At 39.8% G+C, this 27,313-nt stretch overlaps 1 protein-coding gene across 1 annotated transcript in view; it reads left to right on the top strand.

The window, feature by feature from the left end:
• Positions 1–8,996: 8,996 nt before the first annotated feature.
• BCL9 (BCL9 transcription coactivator) overlaps positions 8,997–27,313 on the top strand; it is a 43,044-nt gene continuing 24,727 nt past the window's right edge. The window contains exon 1 of the mRNA XM_044441693.1: positions 8,997–9,111. The gene's annotated coding sequence lies outside the window, so the exon portion shown is untranslated. The remainder of the gene's footprint in view (positions 9,112–27,313) is intronic.

The following is a 27,313-nucleotide window of genomic DNA, read 5'->3' as shown; positions in this document are numbered from 1 at the left end:
GATAAATACAGATAATGCTTTTCATGTTACATATGCAAATGCCACAAACTTTCCCTGGATGAGATATACTGTAGTGCCCTGAGGATTAATTAACTCACAGTCGGCTGTCATATTATCCAAAACAGGATGAACTGTTAGATCTCTCCATACCCTCTTCCTTAAACAAACACACATGTTCATTTGTTATCAGTAGCTTAGGAAAAAATAGAAGCTTCAAACCAGAAACATTAGTGCATTCATGGGTTGACATGTACAAACTGCAAGTAGAGATGACAAACTTGTGATCTCATTAAGTTTTTGGTACAAAGCATCTTTGAAAAGGCATGGTTATTGTCCACTTCATGAACCAAATTTTAGATTTCTTTGCTTTAAGGAAAATGTGAAATCTATTAAGTGTGAACTGTATGTTATCTACTTTTAATTTACTGTCAAATGAAGTGAAGCCCTGTATTTATCACAGTCTCATTCACCTGAAGCTACTCATAACCCTGTAAACTGTTTGATTTTTTAAAACCAGTCATTCTCAACATCTCAATTTTTTTATATATCAATGAAAACAACTATTTTAATAAAAACAGAAAAAATATTTTTAAGAGCAACATTTTCACTGGTTAACATGAATTAATTATAAATGGTTAAATATGAATGGTTAACTTTGTTGTAACTTACAATAAAGCAAAATGGCTAGCTAACACTAAATGGGACTATATCTGGCCAGTTTAAACTGCCATAGAAGTTCCTGCTATTTCTGAATCAGAGTTGTAGCTTCAGTTTAGAGTTGAACTGAAGGATATATCCTTGGACCTTTAAAGATGCTGCCTTGACCCCAGAGATAAAAATAGTAGTTTCTATGAATACTTATTCAAAACAACTTTGGTCCAATCTTAGCAATTTGGCCAACATAAAGACAACTGCCTTATGAAATTAATTTCTGCATCATCTAAAATATAAATTTCATTCCAAAATCACAGGCACACAAAGTCACATTGTTATGGTTTACAATGACAATGTGGAATATTGAACAGTACCTCATGCTGAATTTGCTTTTGAAAATGAAAAGGTTGTTGTAAACTCACAAGATGAAACAAATTGTGCTGTAGCAGTTTGTGCCAGATACATCGCTGCTGGATAAAAATGTATTAATAGGATAGTTTTCTACATGTATACTCAGAAGTAAGTTCCATTGAGGTTGGTGATAGTTACTCCCAAGTAAGTGTTCATTAGATTGCAGCCTAACCTAGTGTGAAAATGGCAGAGATCTAGAGATCTAATTCTTTCTGGGACAGGTAATCTTCTTTCTTTAAAGCTCCTCGATATTAAATAATAATTCCTAGTAAATATAAACTTAACATACAGTGGTACCTTGGCTCATGAACCAGGGCGACTTATTTTATATTGTTATTTTTTGTATTTTAACTTTATGTTGTGAGCCGCCCCGAGGCTTCAGCGAATGGGGCGGCATAGAAATGTTTTAATAAATAAACAAATAATAAATAAATAAATAAAATGAACCTAATCCGTTCCATGACTTTGGGTTGTGACCCAGGTCAAATTTTCCCATAAGATTCAATGTAAATGTGGTTCATCCATTCTGTAACTAGTTTTTAAATCAGAAAAATGTGAAACACAGTGACAAAGAACAACGAAGTACTGAAGTACAGTACAGTGGAGAACACTAATGTAGGTGGGAGGGGAGGTTATTGTTTTGAGGCAGAGTCCCCCTCCACAAGGACATTCGGGAGATCTCTTTCAGGGGTTTCCTCTCTTCTTTGTCTCTTAGCTGCAGGGTCAATTTTGGTGAAAAATCTGTCTATAGTCATTAGTTTTTTCCTGTGCTGCATAACCCTCCAGAAATGAGAGACCATGTTATTGTTCATCAGATTCAACACTCTGTTCGTTACAGTTATATTGGGGTGGTGCTTCTCAAAGAAATCCTGGCACGGGCACGCTCCTGCAGGAAAGACAGGCGCAATCTTGGCCATTCCCCCCCCCCCCCCCCCCCCCCCAAACCCCCCCCCCCCCCCCCCCCCCCCCCAAGTGCGGAGATGGCCACAATCGCAGTCGCGTTCGTGCAGGGAAGACATGCTTGATCATGGCTGTGTTGTGGTGCGCCTGTCTTGCCTGCAGGAGCATGCCCGTGATCACACACGTCTTCCCTGTATGAACGCAACTGCGATCGTGGCCATCTCCCTATTCGGGAGGGTGGGGTGGGGAGATGGCTGTGATCTTGATCACCACCCAATGTGGAATTCGCAACCCAAGTCAAAATTTTCATGAAATTTTTGTTCGTGACCCGATTTGGTTGTGAACCAAGGTGTTCGTGAGCCAAGGTACCACTGTATTACCAAAAACAACAGAGTCCTGTGGCACCTTAAAGATTAACAATTTTATTCTGGGGTAAGAGATCATAGATACTGTACTCTTCATCACATGCATGAAGTGTTAACTAATAACTGGCAGATTTATGTACATATTTTGTGAGATGGAGAATGGAAGATGTAAACGTTGTCAGAAGGAATTGAAATACAAAAAGTACAGATAGTAGTGATTTACCTCAAGGGTTGCCTTTCAGAAAACATTGTCACGTGATGACACAGGCATCATTGTAATGATAAACTCACTAACATATGTGATGTGATTTTAAAAAAGAAAAACTTTGCCCTTACTCAGACTATAGGAAGAAAGTGGTTTTTAAAATGAATTATATTTCAGCAAGTTCCATCCTTAAAATTCCTTAGAACAAGAATATATACCACAGGGTCATAAATAGAGTTTTTAGGAATTTGAAATGCTTTCCTACTGATTTCTGAACATTGCTATTCTTGTTGTCCTATTTCCGTCCATTGCTGGCAAATGATGGTATATCATTGGAAGATAAATAGGTGTATATGCACCCTGATGCTTTGGATAGCATATTAGGTTCTGTAATAGCATTGCCAAGCAAGATATTGGGCAGAGTTGACATCTGTATTGGCTACAGGGTTTAGATTGCTGTGCCCTTTTCTCCATTGCAAGGTCATGTGGTAGCGGTTTTAAACCATCCATTTTAGGTTGGGTACCTCTGTGTAAGCAAGAACAGGCTTAACATGCATGGCCTGTGAGAGGGAAGTATCATTGTCAAAGATGGTTTGATGGTATGTTTTGGTGGTATGAGTGGGAACTACAGATTATGTGGCATTCTGTTGTTTTGTCTTCTGAGCTTGTCCTTTAGTAGATTATTTCTGGGGACCATCCTGACCCTATTTGATCTTTGTTGGGTGGGTATTGTAGTCTGAGGAATGTCTGATTTAGTTCCTTAAGCTGTGAATCTCTATCTGATGAGTCAGAGTAGATGTGACTGTAAACATATTAGCTTTACTTAATGGGCTGGTTTTAAGATCATATAAAGAGTACTGACAGATCAAACCAAGGGCCTATTTAGTTTTCCATCTTGTTTCCAACAGTGGTCAATTGGATTTTATAACAGCACGTGAAGGAAACAGACCTCTCCTGCTTTTTGCCAGTCCTCCAGCAACTGTTGAAATTCAAGGGATTACTACCTCTGAACTTGTAAGTTCTATTTAGAATCATTGGTGTCATTACTGGTAGTCTTTACTCCATAAATATCACATTTTGAAGCATTCTGAGCCTTCAGTTATCACCATATTACGGGGTACTGAATTCCATTAATTAAATTATGCATTGTAGGAACAAGGACTTATTCTTGTAGGCCTGAGTCCACTGACATTCTAGTGTGCGGTGTGAAGGTTAGAGCATTGGACTGGGGACCCAGGAGATCTTGGTTCTATTTCCCACTTGGCCATGAAGTTCACTAGGTGACTTTGGGCTGGTCATACACTCTCAGCCCAACCTACCTTGCAGGCTTGCTGTTGTGAGGGTAACAATGGAGTTGCATAGGAAAGTTAGCATTACATAGTGGACAAGAGTGTGATAAAATTAGTGGACAGTTGTACGGGGAGGGTTTACATGACATGTCAACCCCCTTGGGAATTTTACTATACACTGGGAGTAAATTCCCATGTTTGACAGATGAGTAAGTACAGTGGGGGTTCTGTCCCTCTTCTTCTCCACAGTTCCTCTCTCTGTTCTCCTATGGTATCCTGCAAGACCTGAGAACAGGATGACAGTGGTCAAAAGCTGGCACTTTCAGCCACTTTTTCCTGCTTCTCTTCCCTCCAGTGCTGGCATAATGGGATTGCTCATGAGCTGTTCTGCTTTCCCAGCATGGTCAAGAGTACTGGTTTGACAGAATTCAGATTAAGCTGTGGTGGGTTATTTAAACCACAGTCAAGGTATGCATATGCCATGTGTCATCTGAAACCTGTGTTAGCAGTATCTGATCTATAGCACTGAAATAATAATAGCCTGCCTTACAAGAATTAAAGAAGTGCTTGGAACATCTTAATGTGCAACATAAATATTATCACTAAAATAAAACCTGCTAGAGACAGAGGCTCCCTTTTGTACATTGTGCATTTTTGACAAACAACATAAGGCAGTTCATTCAGAACTAAGACTCACTATGTTCAATAGACCTTACTCCCAGGTAATTGTGTATGCCACTATTCTGTAAACATACTTCGAGAGTCAAATATCAGTGTCTTATAAAATTGTCAGGTTTTCCTTGCTAGAAATTTGGTTTTAGACTTGACGATGTTTCCATTTATGACAGAATCATTTTCTTAGAGCCAGTTTGCAAGACAGAAGGGTCCTTCAAGGGTTATTTAGCCCTCTGCAAGACTGTCTTATGTGCCAGCCACCATTTTGTATATTCATTCCTAACCAGGCTGTTTAACCCATACTGGCCAGGTTCTCCGAGTTAAGTATGGAAAATGGCATCTCTGTGTTGTTGCTTATCATAGGCTAAATAACCCACAGTGAACCATCATATGGCATATGAGCTTGGTCAAAATATGTTTAAGTCATTTTCTTTTCCACCATCAAGCATACATTCTTGAGTGGATATATGATAGGTACTGCTGTTATAGCTCAATGTGTAAAGTTTTTCTTTAAGCCTTGATGAGATGTTGCAAAATATGGACTGTATACAGATGTTAGCTTTTTAGCAACTGTTAAGTGGTAACTGTAGAGCTGTCATAAACAGTGAATATGTACACCATGAAGTAAGTCACACCCAAGGACTCTGGGCAAATGAGTTTCGAAGGTTTCAGAATGCTTATAATTCCTCCTTGGAAAGTTGAAATTACCCCTCCCCCACCTCTCTCTCTCACACACACACACTCTCACATAGAAATGTAATTAACTGATTTGTATGTTTTGGTTTGTCTTTCATGAGTAGCTAGTAGAGATGTTTGCAATGAGAATACACTTTTGTTATTACTTAGCACATGAAACCACAAGTGCCTTCTTATGAATACTCCTATAAACTTAAAACAAACAAATGGGCAGCAATACACAGCTCTTTTTCTGAAACAATGTCTTGTGTAGTTGGTATCTGAGAATATCCACAGTCATCCCCTGTGCTTTTTCAAATAGATTTATGCAAACATGAGTACTATTATCTTGCTTTAAAAAGAAAAAAAGCCATGGTCCCCAAGAATTTATAGTCGCAATACCAATCCTGATATACTTTTTATGTACTTTGATGAAATCACAACATATTGCAGACATACCAAAAGGGGTGAAAGTGAATTATTACCAAGGGGCTCAACCTTGCTGCTATGTTACATCTCTTTCTAACATTTTGCTACATTAAAATGTAATGTGCCTTGAGTAAGTTTTGGCAGGCAGAGACTTGGCCCTATCAGGCATAAAAAGAGAAGTTTATGACAGGCTATCTCAGTAAACAACAGGTGGGGTCTGCCTGTAATAGGCATAGGATTTCTGGTTTTATATTTATATTACTATCTAGATCCTTTTGTATACAGCCATCCTGGACAGAGTCTTTAGCTGACCAACCAGAGCCCCCAGAGGAGAAGCAGCATTCCAGAAAGCACTGTTTCCACTGGTTAAAGCAATCAGTAATCATTAGCAAGAGGAAAGATTAAGCAGCAAGACACAACATTTGCACATGGAACTCTGAGTTGATAAACCTCCCTCTTCCTTTCTTGCATCACTGTTCCTCCTCTGCATTTCTTACTTCTGCAACTTAAAGCCTTTCCAGTAGCACCACCCAAGCCCTGCACTACCAGTGCTTTGTGTTACCCTGTTGTGCTAAGGCCTGCTAGGTATCCATGTGTTTCCCTAGCACTGCCTTGTCTGGTCACAAGCTCCTGCTTTCTGCCAGTTTTTATGCTAGTCTGGTTCAGCCCCACCACCTCCTTCTGTTCTTGGAATGCCCATTAGATAAGCTCTTGGTATGTGAACAATACCTGAATAATCGATATTCTGCCCTGATACAAAGTTGCATATCAATATTACATTCTGTAATTAAATGCACATTCTTTCTTAATCTTTGGCTTATGTTGCATTGCTGATTTCCTTCTGAAGTGTAAAGAGTAATTACTGAATATTGTGTCCAGACTCTTGGTCTGAGAACCTGCCCCCCCCCCCCGAAAAAAGTGTTAGTCAAATATATACAAATACACACACACAAATATATATATACAAATATATGTGTGCATATGTTTAAATGTGATCAGGGTCATGTTAACAGAAACCACTGCACTTTGGTATGGCCCAAGACACAATGGCAGTGCAGTATTCCCTCAAACCATATTGCACCTAGTTTATTTTTGCAGGGTGGGAATGTTTTTATAGTAAAGGGTGACTTTTTCACCCTCAACAACAAAAGCAGGAAGCTAAGACTTTACTAAAAAGCAGAGACATCACCCTACTAACAAAAGTTCATATAGTCAAGGCTGTGGTTTTCCCAACAATGTATGGCTGTGAAAGTTGGACCATAAGGAAGGCTGGGTGCCGAATAATTGAGGCCTTTGAGTTGTGGTGCTGGAGGCTTCTGCGAGTCGCTTGGACTGCAAGGCAATCAAACTGGCCAGTCCTAGAGGAGATCAACCCTGACTGCTCTTCAGAAGGCCAGATACTGAAGATGAAACTCAAATACTTTGGCCACCTAATGAGAAGGAAGGACTCCCTGGAGAAGAGCCTAATGCTGGGAACAATAGAGGGCAAAAGAAGAAGGGGACAACAGAGGATGAGGTGGCTGGATGGAGTCACTGAAGCAGTTGGTGTGACCGTAAGTGGACTCTGGGGGACGGTGGAGGACAGGAAGGCCTGGAGGAATGTTGTCCATGGGGTCTCGATGGGTCGGACTTCGTGACTAACAACAACAAGACCTGTAGAAGGGAAGAAGATGGAAGTTGGCACAAAACAGGTAAAGAGTAAAACTACACACTGTATATGTTCACACCTTTACTAATGATGTTACATATGATTTTGTTAGGGAAACATGCTCCAATTTAACCAAAAGCCTCTTCCTAGTATAGTGATATATGTGTCCTAACTTAGTTTCAGTTAAAAATGTAGTTGAAGGAATAGCTATTTCTATTACCCTTGACAAATGCTTGCAGTCTGAAATACAATAAAAGCATATGGATTTGTCCCATGAAATTTCTTTGGGTTCACAGTGGAAAAGTATACTTGCAAAGTTTGTGCAAATTCTGCTCTCAGCTCTTTGTTTAGGCTGCAGGGTGTGGGGGATGGGCAAATGTAACTTAGGTGGAAAATTCCCACTAGAAGATGAGGGTGCAGGAAGGAGACAGGAGGAAATGCATTAAAGACTTAGGCTGGAGCAAAATTTGCGGAGTTCAGGGTAGAGAGTGAAAATGCCATGCACTGTAGAAAAGGGGATCATAATATTTCATTTCAGCTCATTGCCACTTAATTGGTGAGACATGGGGGAAATTATATATGTTGGAAGCTAACCTCTGAAAATTCATTATAACCATTGTGGTTTGTGGATCACAGTAGCTAGCCACAATCCACAGGCCCACAGCGGATATATTAAATCAATATGAACAGCTTTTTTTAAAGCTTTTCTGTACTTGTTCTACCGATAAAGTGTCAGTGGGTGCAATCCGCATGTCTATCGAAACCAGTGGCATTATTCCCATTGATTTTTATGGAGTTGAAGTGCATCCTTTGAAATGAAACAATAAATACATTCGGTTTTGTTGATAGCCCGCAGGATTATGTAATAGGGCACAGGCCGGGCGGGGTGGAGTTTGCAAGCGGGTGAGGTGTAAAAGAATACAGGAATTGATTCGAGAGTAGATCCAGGGGGAGGCGCGGGCTGAGAGGAATCAAATAGACGGAAAGCAAACCCTGAATTAGTACGAGGAACCCCCTCATGTCGCCAGACGGTTCGGCGTTTTGATTCCACGGATTCCATTCTTTGCCCAGAACTGAGATGCGATTATGTGGACATTGTCTTAAATACGCTGACTGCTAGGCTGAGGCGGGGGACACCGGGAAGAGAACGGGTGGCAGCATTGTGCTGGACTTCTTACCTTTCTCGCCCTTAATTTTAGCAACAGCCTTGCTTCAGGCTTATACAACGTAGTTAGTGTCTTTTTGGCGGCGAGTGAGAGGTGTGCATTGTGGCTGTTGTGGCTGTGAGTTGAGAGGCCCCGAGGTATGGGAACTATGAATGGCGAGTACCCTTCCTGGGTGTGGCGTAGGCTTAGGATGTGCCCTTTCTTTTCTTTTCCTCCTTCACCCTCTCCCGATGGAAGAACCGTGACTTGCTACACCAAAACTGGCACTACAAGAGACTTTTATGGCTGCAACTGGGCTGATTCTGAGGAGTTACTAATGGGAGATAGGGGGGGGGGGGGGGTGAGATGGGAGGATGAAAAGGACTGTCTGTCGCTTTAAGAAGTGCCATTGGGTGGCTGCATCTTTAAAAGGAAGAGGCGGTGGAAAGAAAACTACCTTGAGGTATGGGGTTGGTCTATGCTAATTGAGGAGGCGGTGCCAGGATGAATGGAGGGAGGTGAGGGCGGTACTGCTTACAGGGGAGGAAGGGCCATGTATTTAGGCCTGTCTCTTTAAGGGACCAGTTGATACCATTAGTGAGAGAGAAGAGGGAAGCAAATCTGTCCCTCACTCCTTTTTCTTTGGGATAATACCATTCCCTTTGCTGGGAGGAAAGGCGGCTCAATGGCTTGAGGAGTTGAAGTCTGTCCGTGAGTGAGTAGGGGACGTTCCATTGATTGGGTGGGGCGGGGGAGTACACGATAGGCGGTTTCATTCGATAAGGGGGGGAGAAAGAGGTAGAGGGGCGATGGGCGGTACCATGTGGGAGAAGAGGAGGAGGGAGGCTGGTTCGCGGACAATGGAACCTGTGTGTGTTTGCGGGAAGGGAGCGAATTCACGGTAGCTGGGGGTAGTCACTGCGCCGTCCATTCCTGCCTGGGGCCGAAAGGTGCCCCCCGGCCGGGCCAGGCCAAGCCGGGCCGGGCCGGGCCGGGCCAGCCCTCCCGCCCTTGCTCGGGAGAGCGGCAAGCGTGAGGAGGGGCAGCGAGGAGGCTCCGCATGGTGCCCGCACCCGTGGAAACTGTGGGCCACTGGGAGGTGAGGAGGGAGGCAACACGGTGGCGAAGACAGCGGGGGCCGCCGGGTAACTGCCTGCCTGCTCGGGGGAAAGTTTCAGAGTTTGGGGGCTGGTCAAAAACCTGGTGCGGGCGGGCGCGGAGAGCGCGTGGGGGACGGAAGGAGGCAGGCGGGGAGGGGGGAGGCTCCGTGAGGCGGGAGTGGTGGGTGTTTGGCAAGGCGAAGCTGGGGTGGGGGCAGCTCCGATTAGTCGCCCGAAGCGTGTGGCGGGGGAGGGGGAGGAAGGAAAGCTGAGGAGGAGGAGGCGTGTCCGTTGCATGTGGGGAAAGAATAAACGGGCGGGGGGGACGTTGAGGCTTGCAGGGGGGGCGTTTTATGTGTGTGATACCGAATAGTGTGTTTGGGTGGAATTAGGGATTTTGGGTGGGTAAAGTATACCAGAAATCGTAGAGAGATACAAAGGGGAGAAGGTTCCTATGAAGGAAAGGGAGTGCAAAAAACGAAGTCTCCGTCGGAGTGTGCCTGTGATTTGGGGGTGAGCAGCATTTCTCCATTGCTGTCTTGGCTGTCTCTCTCCTCGTACTCCTATTATTAAGAGTGTGATTTTCTATAGTGGGTAGACTTTGAAGTAGAATGAGGATCTTGCAGACACTGTTTGAGGTGAGGAGCGTCTTAATGGTTTGGGGTGGAGGACGTTGTGATGTGTATATGTCAGTTTGGAGGCAGCTGCGATGGGCCTCAGGATAGATTAGAAGAGTAAAAGTAGAAGGATGAATGGTAAGGTTTCTGAATCTGAAGGTTTATAAGAAGAGCAATGGGACAGAACTGGGGGAAGCTCATAGGTGACTCAGGCTCCATCCTGTAGATTTCAGGCATAATACATTGGGCATACCTTTAAGAACTTGGAGTGCATGGCTAGCTTACAGTTCTCCCCATGTGGGTCAGAGTGGTGGATATATAAGGAATTAAAGGGAGCTGTATCGGAGCAAATTAGGGGCTTGACAGTCTTTTGTGGTGCTGTGAATGTGTTGGTCCATGTTTGCTTAATTGCTAACATTTGGGAATGGTATAGATGGCATAGAACAGTAAAGTTTCTGCCTGTATTGGAGATTTGCGCTTTAACATGTAGTAGTTATTGGTGTAGAGATAACTATGTTGGTTTTAAGATGTTGGACTGATTGATCTTAAGTCAAAACCTCTTCTTGTTAAAAGAGAAAATAAGCTTTCTCTGAGGTTTTGACCACTACTTTGCTGAGTTAATAAGTTTTAAATTTGAATTAGATAAGAGAGGTCATATGTGCACTGCAACCTTTTTCACCTTGCTTTTCTTGAGTGTGTTTTTTCAGATAACTCAAATGTTAATGGTAAAGGGGTGATGTAAGATGGAAGGGGCAATATACAAAGGGAAGTTTGATGTGCCTGAAATGCTGAATAACTTGGTAGGTGTTCCTGCGGCTTGACCTCAGATCTGCAGGCCCTCCCCAGTTCAGTTCAGTTCACCTGATTTTTTTCCTGTTAAAGTCCCTTGTAAATAAACATCAGAGGAAGCTGACTAAAATGTATTTCATTAACTTGTACTGAATTAAAGGATCAGAAAAAATAGCTTGCTTAGTCAAACACTGAAATCTTGAGTTATTTTAATATATAGAATATTAGTGAGCTAGTGCAATATTGCTACTGCATAACAGTGATTTTAAAATGGATTGGAAGATATCCATTTTATCCAACTTGCATACACTATCATCCACAAATAAAATTAGCTTCCATTTGGCTTTGTTTTTAGTTCATACAGCATTTCAAGTGTGCTCGGTTGTTAGTAGTCCTTGTGACAGTCTAAAAGATAGCTTCTCTGTGTTTTCCTTCTAAGGGAAATCAAGGGCACTTTCACAAGTGATGCCAACATTCTGAACAGTATTGTCTGTCAGTATTTTAGCAGAGTGAAATAGTCCTTTAAAATGGCATATTGCAAAAGTATGAAATTCAGCCAGTTAGGATCATGTGGTAAATGAACTTTGTTCAAAGCCACCAGGTAAACTTGACTTATTTGGAATATAAGCTCATTTCAGCACTGTATCCACATGGCTACACTTTTTCTTGTGTGCTTAATTCCTTTTGCTTGGAGCAGAACCAGTATTTAGTGGAAAAAATGTAACTCTAGGATTGCATTCTAATTTTCATATCTTAATAACATGTAATCAATGTATTTTGGTGCATAACTTAGGTGTCAGATTACATTCAGTTATGTTGTATTTACACATGATAAACTAAAGCTCACAAGTCATGTAGATTGAAACAGTGAATGTGTGCTGTCTTTACTTAGTTAAAAGTAGTAGCTGCTACTATTAAAAGTAGTTGTAGCATGCTTAAGTAAAGCTACTTGTGATTTTTGTAACCTGTAATTCATGATTTTAAGCCAGATTGAAGTGACTGGTTGAAATGAAATGTTTGTATTGCTTTCTTAGCTGATACTTATGTTTGGATGATGGGGTGCAAACATTTTTTGCTACTGCATTTGACCCTCTCCACTCTGTGTAATAGTAAATTGTCATTATTGGTAGATGGCATGTGGCCATTGCTTGACCTTGGTTGTGCAACATTGCATGTCCATTCCATAACTACAGTTGGACCCTGACAATTAAAAAAGCTCATAAGTAGTCAAGTAATTGATGATTTTACAAGAATTTACCATAATAAAAGATGTTTTAATCATCACACAACTGAGACTTAATACTGATCAAGAGTCAGTATAGTGAAATATCTAGAACATTAGGAGATCTGGGTTCTAATCTTTAATTGGCCATGGCACTTACTAGGTAACTTTGAGCCAGTCACTAACTGTTAACCTAACCTACCTTATAGTGATATTGTGAGGATACAATAGGGAAGAAGATGACTGTATAAGCTGCCTTGAGTTTCTTGAGGGGAAAAAGATGGAGTAATAGTATAAAACAACAACAACAACAAATCAATCACTTATTGTCAGGGATCCATAAATTTTGTCTTGTCTTGATGGTCTGACAAAAAAATTGCCATCCCCATCTCTACTGCCAGCTCAGAATTGGGTCTTGTGCTTGACATGATGCCTTAGACTTAGCAAATGGTTGCAGTCGCCAGGTTGAAGCTGGGAAAACAGACTTGGATTGCTGTGGGGAGCATGGATATGATACCTGCCCTTAATTGGAAGGAACCTGGAATTCACCATGCTTGCCAGAAGGCTGTGGAATACTTAGCTAATATAGTGAGCAGAACTGAATGATGGTTACTGGGATATAATGATACTAAGTTTTAATAAGTTGTAATATCTTGAAAAAACATTGGTAAAATTTCTGTGAATAATTGCAATCAGCCAAATAGTTCTATTTCCCTTTTATTCTGGAACAATTGAAACAAAAAGCAAAAGAACTGCAAGGGAAACCCAGTAAGGGGATCAAGTGAAAGTATTAAAAAATCACTTGTAAAGCAGCTATGTTAAATAGACAGCAGGATTCATGGAATATTGACAATACTTGACTGTGGCTAAATTATGAGTAATCAGGTGATGATATGAGCATGTCTGCTTGTGACTCAGTGCAGGTAATTACTGTGCAAGTAGGGGCTGGGCTTTTCAAGTGGACATGCACAGGAGAGGGCTATCTTATTTCTTTTAGTGTCATGGCTAATGAGAGATGCCATTTTCCTCTACTTTTTTACTTTAAATCTTGAATATTGACTGGGTGAAACTCATGGTTCTTTTCAAAGGAAAATATGTGTGTGTGTGGGGGGGGGGATGTTTGCTAATTCGGATGTCCCAAAAGAGCAGCTAGCAGGTTGTTAGGAGTTTTTTGTGCATATCAGCAAATCTTGGATAGATCTGGGGTCACAGTTGAGTGTTGGAAAGAAAAGAAAATGTCATGGATAAAGGGGGTGGGGGAAGAAAAGATAAGGCGATGAGTCATCCCTGCTCCTGATATGCTTTCTATCATAGGAACATGTGACTTACTAGTTTCCAATATTTCTACTTCCTTCAGATCTGATTGGTTAATGTTAGATCCATTTGTAATAAAATATCTATAAGGCTTTGGTGAAAAGCTCAACATGACTGACCTGATTGGAAAGAAAGCAACTTATGAATTGTTCCAAGTAGCTGAGTACTTCACACTCAGCAATGGGTAGAAGGGAGAGGATGTAGCATTAGTGTGAACTGGATTGTCTTGCTCATCAGTTGATCTGTTTTGGCAAACTGCTTTTATTTTATGTGTGTTACTGATATCACAGACAGATTAGGGATACTGTTTAAAGCACTCCCCACCTGCTATCGCCTAACATATTTCTTGACTGAATTCACAGAGGTGGTCTGAAGTGTACAGTGGAAAATCCCTAGATTGTTACTTTTGGGTTAGAGTGTTCCTGCCAAATTATTGTTGCATGTAATTTGGGACTTCATGTTAATACATTACAATATGTGTTGTATTTTAGAGTCAAAAACGTTTACTTGCACAGGTCACACTTTGGCAAGTATGCTTGCCATGCTCACCATGACTGTGGAAAGCATGATGAGTAAGGCTTGCAGCTGTTGCCTAGTGTTGGATCTGGAATATTGGCTATAAACTGCACTTATCCCAGCAGTAGGTCTAAGGGAAGGCTTCTTCGGCTACTGCTTGGAGCTCTGAGCACCTTTGCTGAGTAGCATCTGGAGCAGGAATACTCCCCATCTGTCTTAGTTGCAGGAAGGGTTGGTGTGGATATATGTTTGGTGGTGGTGGTGGTGGAGGCAATTGACTTGATTCATTTGGAGTGAAAAGGGAGTGAACTTTTGTGGCTATAAGCTGATAAGGGCAATTGTGAACCCTGGCTCAGGCATGTGATGTAAGCTTGTTTTAATCATGGTTTATTGGCTCTGTTCACTCTTATTGATCGATCTGACTGCTTTTTGTTGTCTTAATATTGAGTTGTATATTTCTGTTGTTCCCCTTAAGGGTAACATAGAATTTTTCAAAAACACAACTCCTATCCCAGCATCATTCTGTAGTGGCAGCATACATAGAATTTGCAGGCAGCCACTCATTCAGGCACTGACTAGACCAGAAAGTTTGTTTCATGATGTGCTCTCAGACCAATTTTCTGAGTAAGAGGTCATACTCTTGATTTGGCATTTTTCCACTGGATCAGGAGAGGGTGATTTGTGACTTAGGAGTAACCCCTTTCTGTCAGAACCAAAGTCATAGGGGTTTAGCCTCAGCAAGAGTAAGAACAGTTGAAATGTTCTGGCCCAAAGTTCTGAAGGCTTGCAGTTTGCTCTTGGGAAATTGCCAGCTATCTTTCTGTTAGTTAATTCCTGGAAAAAGAAATTGACCATAGTGCTTGACACAATTGCTCTTTGATGCACTTCCCCACTGACTAAATTTGAACTGGTTCTCATAAAGTAGTTGGGATAACAGTGAAAAATGTGGGGCAGTTCTGATCAAATACAGTTTAAAGCTCATTTGGAACCTGATTTTGTTGGGTGGCAGTAGCAGTGTAAATTTTGCTTCTGTGCCAATATTATTTAAATGTGTATGGTAGTGTTTGCAATTTTTTTAAAATATTGCAAGTTGTCCTGAGAGTCATTGACTAAATAGGGACAGTATAGAAATGTTTTAAATAAGTAATAAATCCAGTGAAGCTATTCCGACTTCCAAAAAGGCTTATTCATTCACTTAATAATAAACATGGAATAACTGGTATTTCTTTGGGACACAAACAAGTCAGAAATAGAAAATAACCTAGGAAAGCATTTGGACCATTGGATGATAAGGGAATTAAAGGAGTGTAAGGAAATTGCGGAGAGCTTGAATTGATTCCTTTCATCTTTCTTTCTTCATTGCAGAATATATAAGACAGATATCTGTATCTGAACTGATGATTTTAGTAAAGGAATCCAAGGAACTGTGACGTAATGGTCGCAACAACTGGACAGCCATTTGATAGGGATGGTTTAACTTGGAGTCCTGCGATGATCAGGGGGTTGGACCCAGTGGCCCTCTGGTCCCTTCCAGCTCTTCTATTCTGTGATTCCCTGACAAAAGATAGTCCTTAACCTTATTGATGAATTGAAAGTTAATAAATAGCTGAGCCTGTGCGATATCCACACCAGAGTTTTAAAGTCAAATATGAAACTACTGACCTTCGTATAAAAATATGTCCATGTCATAAAGATTGGATAATATAACACCAAGTTTTAGAACGGGAACTAGGGGATCCAGGAAATTATAGATAAGTTAGTTTAACATCTGTTCTGGGGTATATTGCTTGAAAGTATTAAAGATAAAATTTGTAGGCATACTTGAAGGGCAAGCACTGCTGAGAAACCATGGACATGACTTCTGCAAGGTAGGTTCTGTCTTGTTAACCTTTTATAGTCCTTTTGACAGTATCAAAAACGTAGGCAGGGATGATCCAATGGACATTGCTTACTTGGTCTTCCAAAAGTCCTTCATGAAAGCTGAGAGCATGAATAAATGGTAAATACTCCCAGTGGGAGGATTAAAGCAGTGGGGTCCCACAGGGATCTGTATTGGGACCATTGCATTTCAATTAGTCTTAAACAATTTGGAATTAAGAGTGAGTAGTGAAGTGGCCAATTTTGCTGATGAAAACAAAATTATTTAGAGTGTTAAGAACCATGAAGCTGATCAGTGGGAGAGCCAAGACAGATCAAAAGAAGTACTAATTCACATAGTGCATTGTTAAGACTCTGAAATTCATTTCCACAGTATGTAGTGATGGCCAGCAATTTGAATGAGGATTAGACAAATTTCTGGTGGATAAGGCTTTCAGGGGCTGCTACACCTGAAGGCTACATGTTGCCACCAGTATCAAAGGGAGTATGCCTGTGTATAGCAGTTGCTGGGGGCAGGAGGTGTTACTGCACTTAGGTCCCACTTATGGCTTTCCTATGGGTGTAATTGCTGAATTAAATGGACCCTTGGTCTAAGCCAGAATGGCAGTTCTTATAGTTTTGCAAACACTCATTTGGATTCACTCTAATCTTGCCACCATGTTTTCAGGATCTGCACTTGTTGTCCATTGACTTGTATGTGCATTGCTTGAACAAATTTCCATGAATCTTTCCTGAGGATACCAACCAAGTGCTTGGAGAGGTGTGATGTACTGGCTTGATTCTTACCCTCTTTGGATGGTGAAATCCAGCTAGAAGGTGCTAATACCTCCTGCAGTAAGGGGAACTTTTCTGCTGTTTTGAAGGAGGTGATTATGAGGCCCCTGTTGTGTGCTTGTGGTTCTTTTAATATTTAAACCTTATGGACTTTTAACAACATTGGGGCAATCTGCATCTTGAGTTTTTGGATAGAGTACTTGAGTTAGAGTGTTACTTGAAAACTTATACACACTTTAGAAGGTAGTATCTGAGTCAGTGCTTGCTAGTTTGTGGTCTACTGAATGGCTATGTTGGTTACAGCTGATGGGAATTGTAGGCCAAGACACCTGGAAGGTCAGAGGTTGCCCACTTATGATCTTTAGATTCATATCAGTATGCGCTCTGGTTTTTGTTTTCCTTTGAGACAAAAATCCTAATTTGCTTGACCAGATGGACAGCCTGCACCATCAGAGAGAGGAATGAGCATGATCCTGGAGATTCTTCTAGTCCTCCCAGTCATTTTCTTGACTATGGCATTCTTCTGGAGTGTCTCTCTAAGCTAGAGGACATCACTTCATGGGAATTTTGTTCCTTTCTCAAGGGAAGATATTTAGAGATTTTTCTATTTCATGGTAATTTTTCTGGATGCTTCCTCAAGGTCAGTTTTGCATCCTGGACTGGACCATCAACATGAAACCCTTGGATGCTGTCTATAGTTTTAGACCTTAGGTGGGTGAGGTGTTATGAGGTGGTTGCTGTCACTCTACAGATAACACCCAACTTTTTTTCTTTTTTCTTTATCAGACTCTGGTTTGGCACTGGCTTTCCTGAATGACTGAAAGCAGTGAAGCAGTGGATGAGTGTGAATTACTTTTTTTTTAAATAGGCAAGGTAGGACTAGTAATCAAAGAATCAGAGGATTCCCTACCTGGGGAAATGCCTGTCCTGGATGGGATCCTTTTCTGTTTGAAGTGACAGGCTGTTCATCTGGACTCAACAGTGTTTGTAGATGCTCTGGTGGCGAGTATAACTTGCCTTTTGTGAGTTTCAGTTACATCAGTTACATCAGCTACAAGTATAATTAGAAGACAGACCTGGCTACTGTCATCTGTGCAGTGGTATCATACTGATTACAGTAATGCAGTTCAGGGGTACTGATCTTCCAGATGGTCCAGAAATTCTAACACAGACTTAGGGAGTAAACAAAATTCTGGGAGTAAGCTTAGCCCAACAAAATTGACAGTTTTAAAATGACTTTATTCATTAATATTTCCAAGTCCAATTCATCCATCCATCCTCCCATTTAATATGTTTATACCCTGCCTTTTTTCCTTCAAGGAACTCAAGGTGGATTTCATAATCCTTCCCCTCCTCTCAGAATTACCCTCTCAACAGCTCAGTAAGGTAGGTTAGACTGAGAGTCAGGGTCTTGTCTAAAGTTTCACAGTGAGCTTTTTAGTCGAGTGGGGATTAGAACTAAGGTCTCCCTAGTTCCAGTCTAACACTGTTAACTATTACACTACACTGGTTTTCATGGTGCTGGGTCAACTTCTGAAGTCTTCACTTGTTGAGGTGCATGTTTATATGTAATCCTTATTATCTCCCTCTAAGAGTTGATATGTCCCAGTGAGGCTGAATTCCATGTTCTGTCTTAAGGATGATGCCGGCTAGTAGCAGGACTTTGGTGGCAGCCCCAGGATCACTCTCTCTGGGTACTTGTCTCTTTGTGGAACTATTCCTATTTTGTGGGAGCTAGATTTAAAAAAAATCTTGCTGTTGATACTTGTGCTTAGTGGGTTTTTGATTGGGTCTTAATTACTGGGTTTTATGTAAGTTAACTTGAGAACTCTGGCATATTATGCATTTGCACTTTCATTTTCAACTTTCACCAAGAATAATTTAAATTCACTGGTAGTTTCTGCTAGAATTATGATACCATCTGCATATCCTAAATTATTGATGTATCTTCCGCCAATTTTCATTCTTTCTTCCGCCAATTTTCATTCATTCTTCCCCTAATCCCTAGTACATCTTTTGTTGCATTTTCTGCATATAGATTAAACAGATATGGAAATAAAATACACTCTTTTCTGGCACCTTTGTCTATAGACAACCATTTTGTTTCCCCATATTTGGTCTTAACAGTAGCTGCTTGTCCACTATTGTAGGTTTCTACACTTGTTTTAAATTTGCTTTTAAAATTTTGTAATGGTGACTTTTTATTATGTAAAGTACAGACTAAAATTAAAACATTTGATTTTGCATTTTGTTGTAAACTGCCCAGAGAGCTTCAGGTATTGGATGGTAAAATACTAATAATACAGATTGTGCAATAGGACCGTCAAGTCTTTGAGAACTGTCCATAGCTTCTTATGTTCTACACAGGCAGAGGGTTGCTCTAGTTTATAAAGCATATACTGAAAGTCTTTGGTATGCCTCAGTAGCCAACATATATTTGCAATATGATCTCAAGTACTATTTGCTTTTTGGAATCCAGCTTGAACATTAGGCATTTCTTGAATCATAGCAGGTAACATTCTGTGTTGCAACCCCTTGGGCATCACTTTAATTACATTGCAAACTAGTATAATAGTTTATTAGTGTAACTTTACTATTGCAGGTTCTTCCGTGTAAGATTCCTCTTTGTCTTCCTTTTAGCTCTTTTGTATAGCTCTTCTCTATATTGCTTCCATCTTCTCTTTATTTTCTCCTAGTCAGATCGTATGTTCCCGTTTGTCTTTTCATTATCTAGGTTTTAATTTTCTTTGGATTTCATGAATCTTTTGGAAGAGGTCTCTTGTTTTTCCTCTTCTCTGGTTCTCTTCTGTTTCTTTGTTCTGGCTATTGTAATAATTCTTTTTGTCTTTATCTGATGGTCACTGAAAAGATGCATTCAGAATTCTGACCCTATTTCTGTTACCTTCTACTTTTAGTTCTTGTCTGTTCATAGCAATAGTGAGCATTTCTTCTCTCATCCATCTAGGTTTCCCTACACCCCTTTTGCTACAGGAATTGCCTTTTTGCATTCTTCTATAATTGTAATTTCAGTCCACAATTCTGGTTCATCCTCAGTTGAGTGCAGTAATGCAAATTTATCCATCATGTGGACTTAACATTCTTAGGAATTTAAATTGTATTTTACCACTCTGCTTCGGCTAAAGATTTTTTTTTTTCAGCTTTACTCTGAGTTTTGATATTAATAGTTCATGGTCATGACTGCAATCTGTTCTTGGTCTTGTTTTGGCAGTAAGAATACAGATTCTCCATCTTTTGCTTCTCATTATGCAGTATTTTTATTTTCTGTATTGGGCATCTGGTAATGTTCATGGTACAGTCATCTGGTTGCTTGAAGAATGTATTTCTAGTAAACAGTTAATTGGCTTTTCAGAATCCTATGAGTAGTTCTGCTTTGTTTCTGACCTTTAGGCCAAATTCTCCCACATTTTGATTCTGCTTTGTTTCCTACTTTTGCATTCTAGCCATCTGTAATTATTAGCATGCCTTGTCTTGATGTATCAGTTTTCTCTTGGATGCTTTCATAAATGTTTTCAATTTTTTTCTTGAGCATCTTTGTTAAAGTGTATACTGGAATGCTAATTATATTGATAGGGTTTCCATGAATTCTGATTTGGGCTGCAAGAGAATCCTAGCAAGTAGGTATATCTAAGAAGTCCTCTGGCATGAAAACTGATAATCTAGAAGAGGAAATTTATTATGGTGCAATGAATTTAATGAACACATTTACTAAAGATATGAAGGAAATGTACTCTGAACATTTTTGAACTTTTTGACTTCAGATTCTGTACTTTAGTTTTGATCAATTTATTTCTACTTTATTGCAGTTGTAGTTCAGCTTTTTATACAAATAAGATCACTGTCACTATCTTTACATTTCTGACCAAGATGAGGCTGTAGTCAAGTCTCTGTCTGAATACTTGAGTGCAGTATCTTCAAGCTGTAGATGTACCTGTGATAGATTCTTGACTAACAGTCAACATGGGAAATTTAACAACAGAATGTTAAGAGATACCCTGTTGAAGGACAAATATTTTGAGTTTTCTAGAGGGATTGTGATTTCACTGAACTACTTCTTTGTACTTATTAAATAATATCTAATTTGGAATGTTCAAAATACTGTGGAAGACCTTACAGTAAGCCACTCTATATATAGTTTGGCACCTTCTATCTATAATTTTGGCACCTTTCTGGTGCCAAAAAATTATATACATGTTAAGAAAGGAAAAAAACAACTGTATTAAAAACTGTTGCATGGTGATGCCTAGCATCATTTGATTAACACATCTTTTAAGCAAAGCTCATACTACGCATTTCTACCATAATTAAACTTTAAAAAGTAATATAGGTAACGTCTCTTAAAATGTGTATACGTTTTTTGGCACCCCCTGTATTTAGCTGCTTTTTGGAGCTGTGTTGTCACAAAAATGAAATGAGATACAGTGCAACAAATAGACTAAATAGAGGAAGACTGCATTTGATATTTTTTAGAGCCAGCTGGGCATTAAAGTTATTTGCTATATCAAAGGCTTCAATGGAGAAAGGTCTTTCAGTCTTGCTTAAATGCCTGTGCTTTCGGGTCACCACCTAGGCTTCATGTACACAGCCATCTAACTTACCTTAACAATGGGCATTCAGAAGGCAAAGATTGCCACTTTGAATTGGACCCAGAAATCAGATTATAGTCAGTTTAGGCCCAGGTTTCAAAGTCAGGATTTGTAATATTTTGTAAAAAAAAAAAAAAAAAAATACCCCTCCCCCCGGGCTGCAGGCTCTTGCTGTTATTCCTACCTACAGGTCTAGACAGTGATAAGTCCAGGAGCCCACTCAAGGTGCCTACTTGAGTCTTTCAAGGTATATGAAATCCTTTATACTATATTCCAAGTCAGCTGACTTTATCCCACATAGTCTGTCTTTTCCCAGATTACATTTTGACATGTAATCCATCTATCCACGTACTGTATCCAAACACCCATCTAAAAGTCCCCAAAAAGTTTTTTGGGAGGAAAAGAGAAAATGAGCTTTGTCATCTGAATATTGATGACAACAAAGTACAATTATGTATATTACTTTTTCCACTCCCTTTATATAGATATTAAAGAAGTATTAAAGGTAAGATGGAACTTAGGCTCTCTCACAAGCCAAAGGACATGGATTGGCACAAACATCAGTCAGGATGATCTTGCGCTATTGACCATCAGGGAATGAGTGGAACCACTGTAATATTGCGCCTCCTCATCCTATGGCCAGTGGTGTCAAACTCTGCTGAGAAGCTCACTTAGAAAAAATTAACGTATACAGATCTTTGCAGTCATAGATATCCCTAATCCATCCTGCTACTTCAGATAATTTAAGCACACATAAACAAAGGCTGTAGGTCTTTGATACTGCTTTTTTACTCAAGGACAATTGAAAGTGTATTTGAATGTAGGGCAGCATTACAAAGTTAGAATTTAAGTGATGGTAGCCCACTCAGTGGCTGCAAAGATAACTTTCTCCCATTTAGTTCGTTAATGAAGGAATTGGAAGCCTTTGACAAAGGGAACAATACAAATGTTCTCATGATACAGCTCATTTTGTTAATGCTTTGATAAAGTTTCCTAATCAGGTTTCAAGTTTTGATGACAGCAGTAGCTCTTAAAGACAGTATTTTATTTAGCAGGTGTTAGGTTAGTTAACGCTTTTTTGAGCTTACAGGTTTTTGCCATAGGGTCTCATCTTTAGTATGGATCTTATATGTATATTCTTGGCTAGCATGAGGTTTTGGGAACTGCATTTTTATTAAAGAATATCCATGTAAAAGTAACCTGTTGCACACTGAGTGTCTAGACTGAAAATATCTGGGTTTTTAATTTGCTGTCTGAATAGGGCAATAGATGGTAATTCATACAAACTGTCCTGTAATGCACATGAGAAGATTGTTTCTTCTCATGGGTGCTTTAAATTGTATAAACAGAGCATTGCTAGAAACCATAACCATTCTAATATTGCATAACCTTCAGGCAAGATGTTGGGTTGAAAGCAGTTGGAGGTTAAAAAAAAGCTCAGACATGCTGGTTCACTGTATCCAGCTCCCACAATTCCCATGGGGTACTGCGCAGATGTGTTCAAATAGTCGACTGGGGAAGCAGTTGGATTGGCACAATGGTAAATTCAAACCACACATTCCCTCAGGATTGATGCACCAGCCAGCTCGCTAATTTGTATCCCTTGTTTATATTTAGCACTAATTCAATAACAGTGTGGGATGCTGTTTGTCTTTTCTCTAGAATATTGTTGAGAGGTAAGTGCAAGATATTTACTGGATCTTTTATCAATTTATTATGACTTCTTTACTGTGCCCACTTATTACTGCAGTATCTGCCACTGTGAACTATAAAATCCAGTTGACTTATCTACCCTCACACTATTGGATGCCAGTTGTTGTTTAGTTTCCCATGCATGTTAATGAATCCAGCTTTTAAATTACTAGCTCTAGAAGGCTTGTTTGAAGTAGATCATGACTAAGGTTATCAAAGCAGCTACCTGTTCATGCTACAGTAGGGTGCAATTGTATCTGTGATTAGACAGAAAAAAGCCTACAATTTTCAGCATTCTTCCAGCTGGTTGTGCTAACTGAGGGATGGTGGAAATTGTAGGACTTTTTTCTTTCTACACTTGTGTAGGATTGCACCTTGGTGTTCTAACATCCAGTTTGCCTGGATTTATAGTAGATATTCAGAGGGAGGTACTTTTTGAAAGTCTGTGTGATGTTTTAAGTAAGATCTTTTAGAAAACAATACTGCATTACAATAAAATTGTATTATGTTGACATATGGGAAATTTTGATCCACTAATCTAGTTCTGGAAATGGTAATTAAATAAAGAATGTGTGCAAAGTACTAGAGCAGTCTATTGGCTGCGGGGTTGGGTTTGTAAAGGATTACAAAAAGTCTTCAGTTACTCTAACTGATAAAAGATTTAGGAAAATCACTTTTTCTGCCTTATTTTAGCCTGGACTTGAACTAGGCCTTCAAATTGGCTATTCAACTCTATTCTAACTTCAATTGCAGCAATGTGATTCTCTCTTAGTACTGTGTTTAAACAACAGAACCATCATTGTAATTGCTTACATCAAACCTAATTTCAGTTTCCCAGTAAAAAAGAATGTTTTGCATAGTAACTTAAAAAATAGTACATTTAGTGCAGACTTCGCATATAAAGCTGTATTAAGATAACCTTTTAAAAGGGAGTTTTATGTTTTCCACAGGATGACTTCTGGAGTAGTGAAACGTAAATCAAAATTTGTTTTGACTATGATGGGGAAGAACAGAGGATGTTTTCATACTGTGTTTGTAAGTTGCTGTCCTTCTCCAAACATAGGAAATTAAGGCCTAGTAGTGATGATTCAAAATAGCTTATCCAGTGATGATCAGTATATATGTACATCTGATAGTTCTACTTCTGTAGATCAGAGTTACGGTTGAAGTCAAAATTTTCAGCTATCTTAAGCATGTCACTTCCAATTGGATTAATTACTGGAGGGTTTGCTAGCTAAATTCTGGTTGTGTGTATCTGAAATATTTATGAAAGAGCTGTCCATATATTTAGGAAAAAATTCCTAAAATTTTAATAGTTTGTTAGCTTGCTACAGGATATGTTATATTTCTAGTTTTCTATGCATTTTTCTTATATTGATTTGTTTACTTGTGAGTTGCTTTGAGCATAATTTGGATAAGCAGGATACAGCCAGGTCAAAACCTTTTTATTCAAATGTTATTTTAAAAATTAGTATTTTAGTGTTTTAACAGTCACTTTTTATTTAATTTATTTTTTCTGGTTATATGTTATTTATTATATTGGTATGGATTGTTTTATTGTATTTTGATGTTAATGATTTTAAGCTGTCCTGAGATGCCATGCATAAGGGATGGCATATAAAAGTTTTAAGTAAGTAAGTAAGATCAGCTAAGAATACGCCATCTAGTGTAGCTAAGCCCCAAAACATGATATATGTTACAGCATCTCATATGTAGTGGTGATTTGTTTCAAAATTCTTGCTAGTTTGACTGTTTGTTTGTAATGTAATATTGCGAGGATTCTAAGAAGAACCACAATTAAAACTATGCCTGCAGGCTTTCATATACTTATGAGTTGTATCACTTTGCAAACAGCAGTGTCAGTGTTATATGCTGCTGTTTTTAAAGTCCTGTAGCTGTATTTTCTCAACAAAATATTTTCCAAAATAGTTTCTTTGTACTGTTGCATCGTAATGATGTACATAAGGAATAGAGTTGCATCTTGGAACACTAATATTTTCAATGTCGTACATGTTTTCATGTATAACCAGTATCACTTTATCCATCCTTGGAATTCTTCTGTCTTGAATAATCTCTTTTTAAAAGTATTCCTTTTAACTTTTAAACAACTAGCAACTCTTAAACTCTAGAACACAGTAAGCATCTACTAAACCAGTATCTCAGCATGAGGATATAAGTTGTTTCCTATTGTATTTATTTCCTTGGAGCTTACTGATGTGTTGAGTAAAAGAACAATCTGCAGTCCCACTATATCAGTGACCAGCTCATGTGGGTACAATGTCATCTTAATTTTGCTGTGCTGATAATGACAGTAATTCAAATAAGAACAGTAATTCAAATGAGAACAGAGCAACTCTTGACAGCCACTCTTTCACCGTTTTTGACAATTCTTCTGGTATGCTTCAATCATGGAGTAGCATGGTACCATATTGTGGTAGTCATATGGAAAAACCAATCTGTAAGCACTGATAGGGAAACACTGACATGAAAGGATAAGTGATAATTGAGGATGCAGCAGATAATTGAGGCCTTAGTGGAAGAAGCCCAGTTTACTGGGAGATAGACCTGAGCTGGGGATTGGCTGAAATGGGTGACTGAGATTTTGAGTTCTGCCAGAAATTCTTGTGGGATGCAGACAAAATTCACCTTTAGCCTGTCTATGCAGTAGCATTAACATTGCAGCTTAAAGGGAAAGCAGGGGAAACTAGAATCTGATCCTAATGTTTCATAGAACAGTTCTAACCACACAGGCAAAAGAGCAGATCAAAGAGAAGCACCCAAAGTGTCAGCACTCCTACTCAGACATACAGGCAGGAATGAAAGTGAATATAGGGAGGAGTATAATTGAGTGGAGGAGCGCAGGTCCAACATAGCTGTCCCAGTTCTGTGCTCTGGGTGTAGCATCATGGCAGGAGAGGGTGAGTGCCCAGACACATGTTCTGTGGTTAAGAGAGTGCAGATAATGTAGATAACTGCCACGCTTTCAAATGACTCGCCTGTGATTCAGTCTGGGTTTTATTCTATTTAACTTCATCTCTCCCATACTCATTGGTTTGAATTGCCTGTGCCTGCTGCTTGTTGGCTGAGCAAACTTCCGTTGTTTGGGTTTGCTGGGAGAACCCTGTCCTTTTATAGGAAGTCATGGCTAAGGGTTGAAAAGATGAAGCATATCCTTGGCATAGTTCCCATTCTGAGCCCTGTTCTCAAGATAGCTGAGGTGAGCAAGGAGTGAGGCGTAGTGCAGTGGAATTTACAAACTGCTATAAAAGTGAGAGATTTCATTAATCAGTATGAGAGATGAAGTAACTTCTGAAGACAAGGCACATAACTGGGGTTCATCTGCTTTTGACAACTGTGTTATAGACAGCAGAGAAACAGGTATAGCTTTTTCATCAGTGTTCCATCCTATTGTTAGATATGGCCATATATTGTTGTTAGTTGCGAAGTTGTGCCCGACCCATGGCAACCCCATGGACAACATTCCTCCAGGTCTTCCTGTCCTCCACCATCCCCCAGAGTCCACCCAAGCTCGCACCAACTGCTTCAGTGACTCTATCTAGCCACCTGATTCTCTGCTGTCCCCTTCTTCTTTTGCCATCTATTGTTCCCAGCATTAGGCTCTTCTCCAGGGAGTCCTTCCTTCTCATTAGGTGGCCAAAATATTTGAGTTTCATCTTCAGTATCTGGCCTTCTGAAGAGCAGTCAGGGTTGATCTCCTCTAGGACTGACCGGTTTGATCGCCTTGCGGTCCAAGCGACATGCAGGAGTCTCCTCCAGCACCACAATTCAAAAGCCTCAATTCTTCGGTGCTCAGCCTTCCTTATGGTCCAACTTTCACAACCATACATTGCAACTGGGAAAACCATAGCCTTGACTATACTTACTTTTGTTGGCAGGGTGATGTCTCTGCTTTTTAGTATGCTGTCTAGATTTGCCATAGCTTTCCTCCCCAGGAGCAAGCGTCTTTTAATCTCTTGGCTGCAGTCCCCGTCTGCAGTGATCTTGGAACCCAGGAAAATAAAATCTGTCACTACCTCCATTTCTTCCCCATCTGTTTGCTAGGAAGTGAGAGGACCGGATGCCATGGTCTTAGTTTTCTTCATGTTGAGTTTCAAGCCAACTTTTTGCACACTCCTTCTTCACTTGCATCAAGAGGCTCTTTAGTTCCTCTTCACTTTCTGCCATGAGAGTGGTATCATCTGCATATCTGAGGTTGTTGATATTTCTCCCAGCAATCTTAATTCCAACTGGTGATTCATCTAGCCCCACCTTTCTCATGATGTGCTCTGCATGTAAGTTAAATAGGCAGGGCGACAGTATACAGCCGTACCAAACTCCTTTCTCAATTTTGAAACAAGTAACAGTTAATTTAAGAGTTGACCAAGGAGTCAAATAGGTTATATAGATTTAT

Source organism: Varanus komodoensis, unplaced genomic scaffold (assembly GCF_004798865.1).
Source record: "Varanus komodoensis strain SLA01 unplaced genomic scaffold, ASM479886v1 scaffold4, whole genome shotgun sequence".
NCBI lineage: Eukaryota > Metazoa > Chordata > Lepidosauria > Squamata > Varanidae > Varanus > Varanus komodoensis.
Note: the sequence above shows the minus strand (reverse complement) of the source record. Positions and strands in the feature narration are given on the sequence as shown.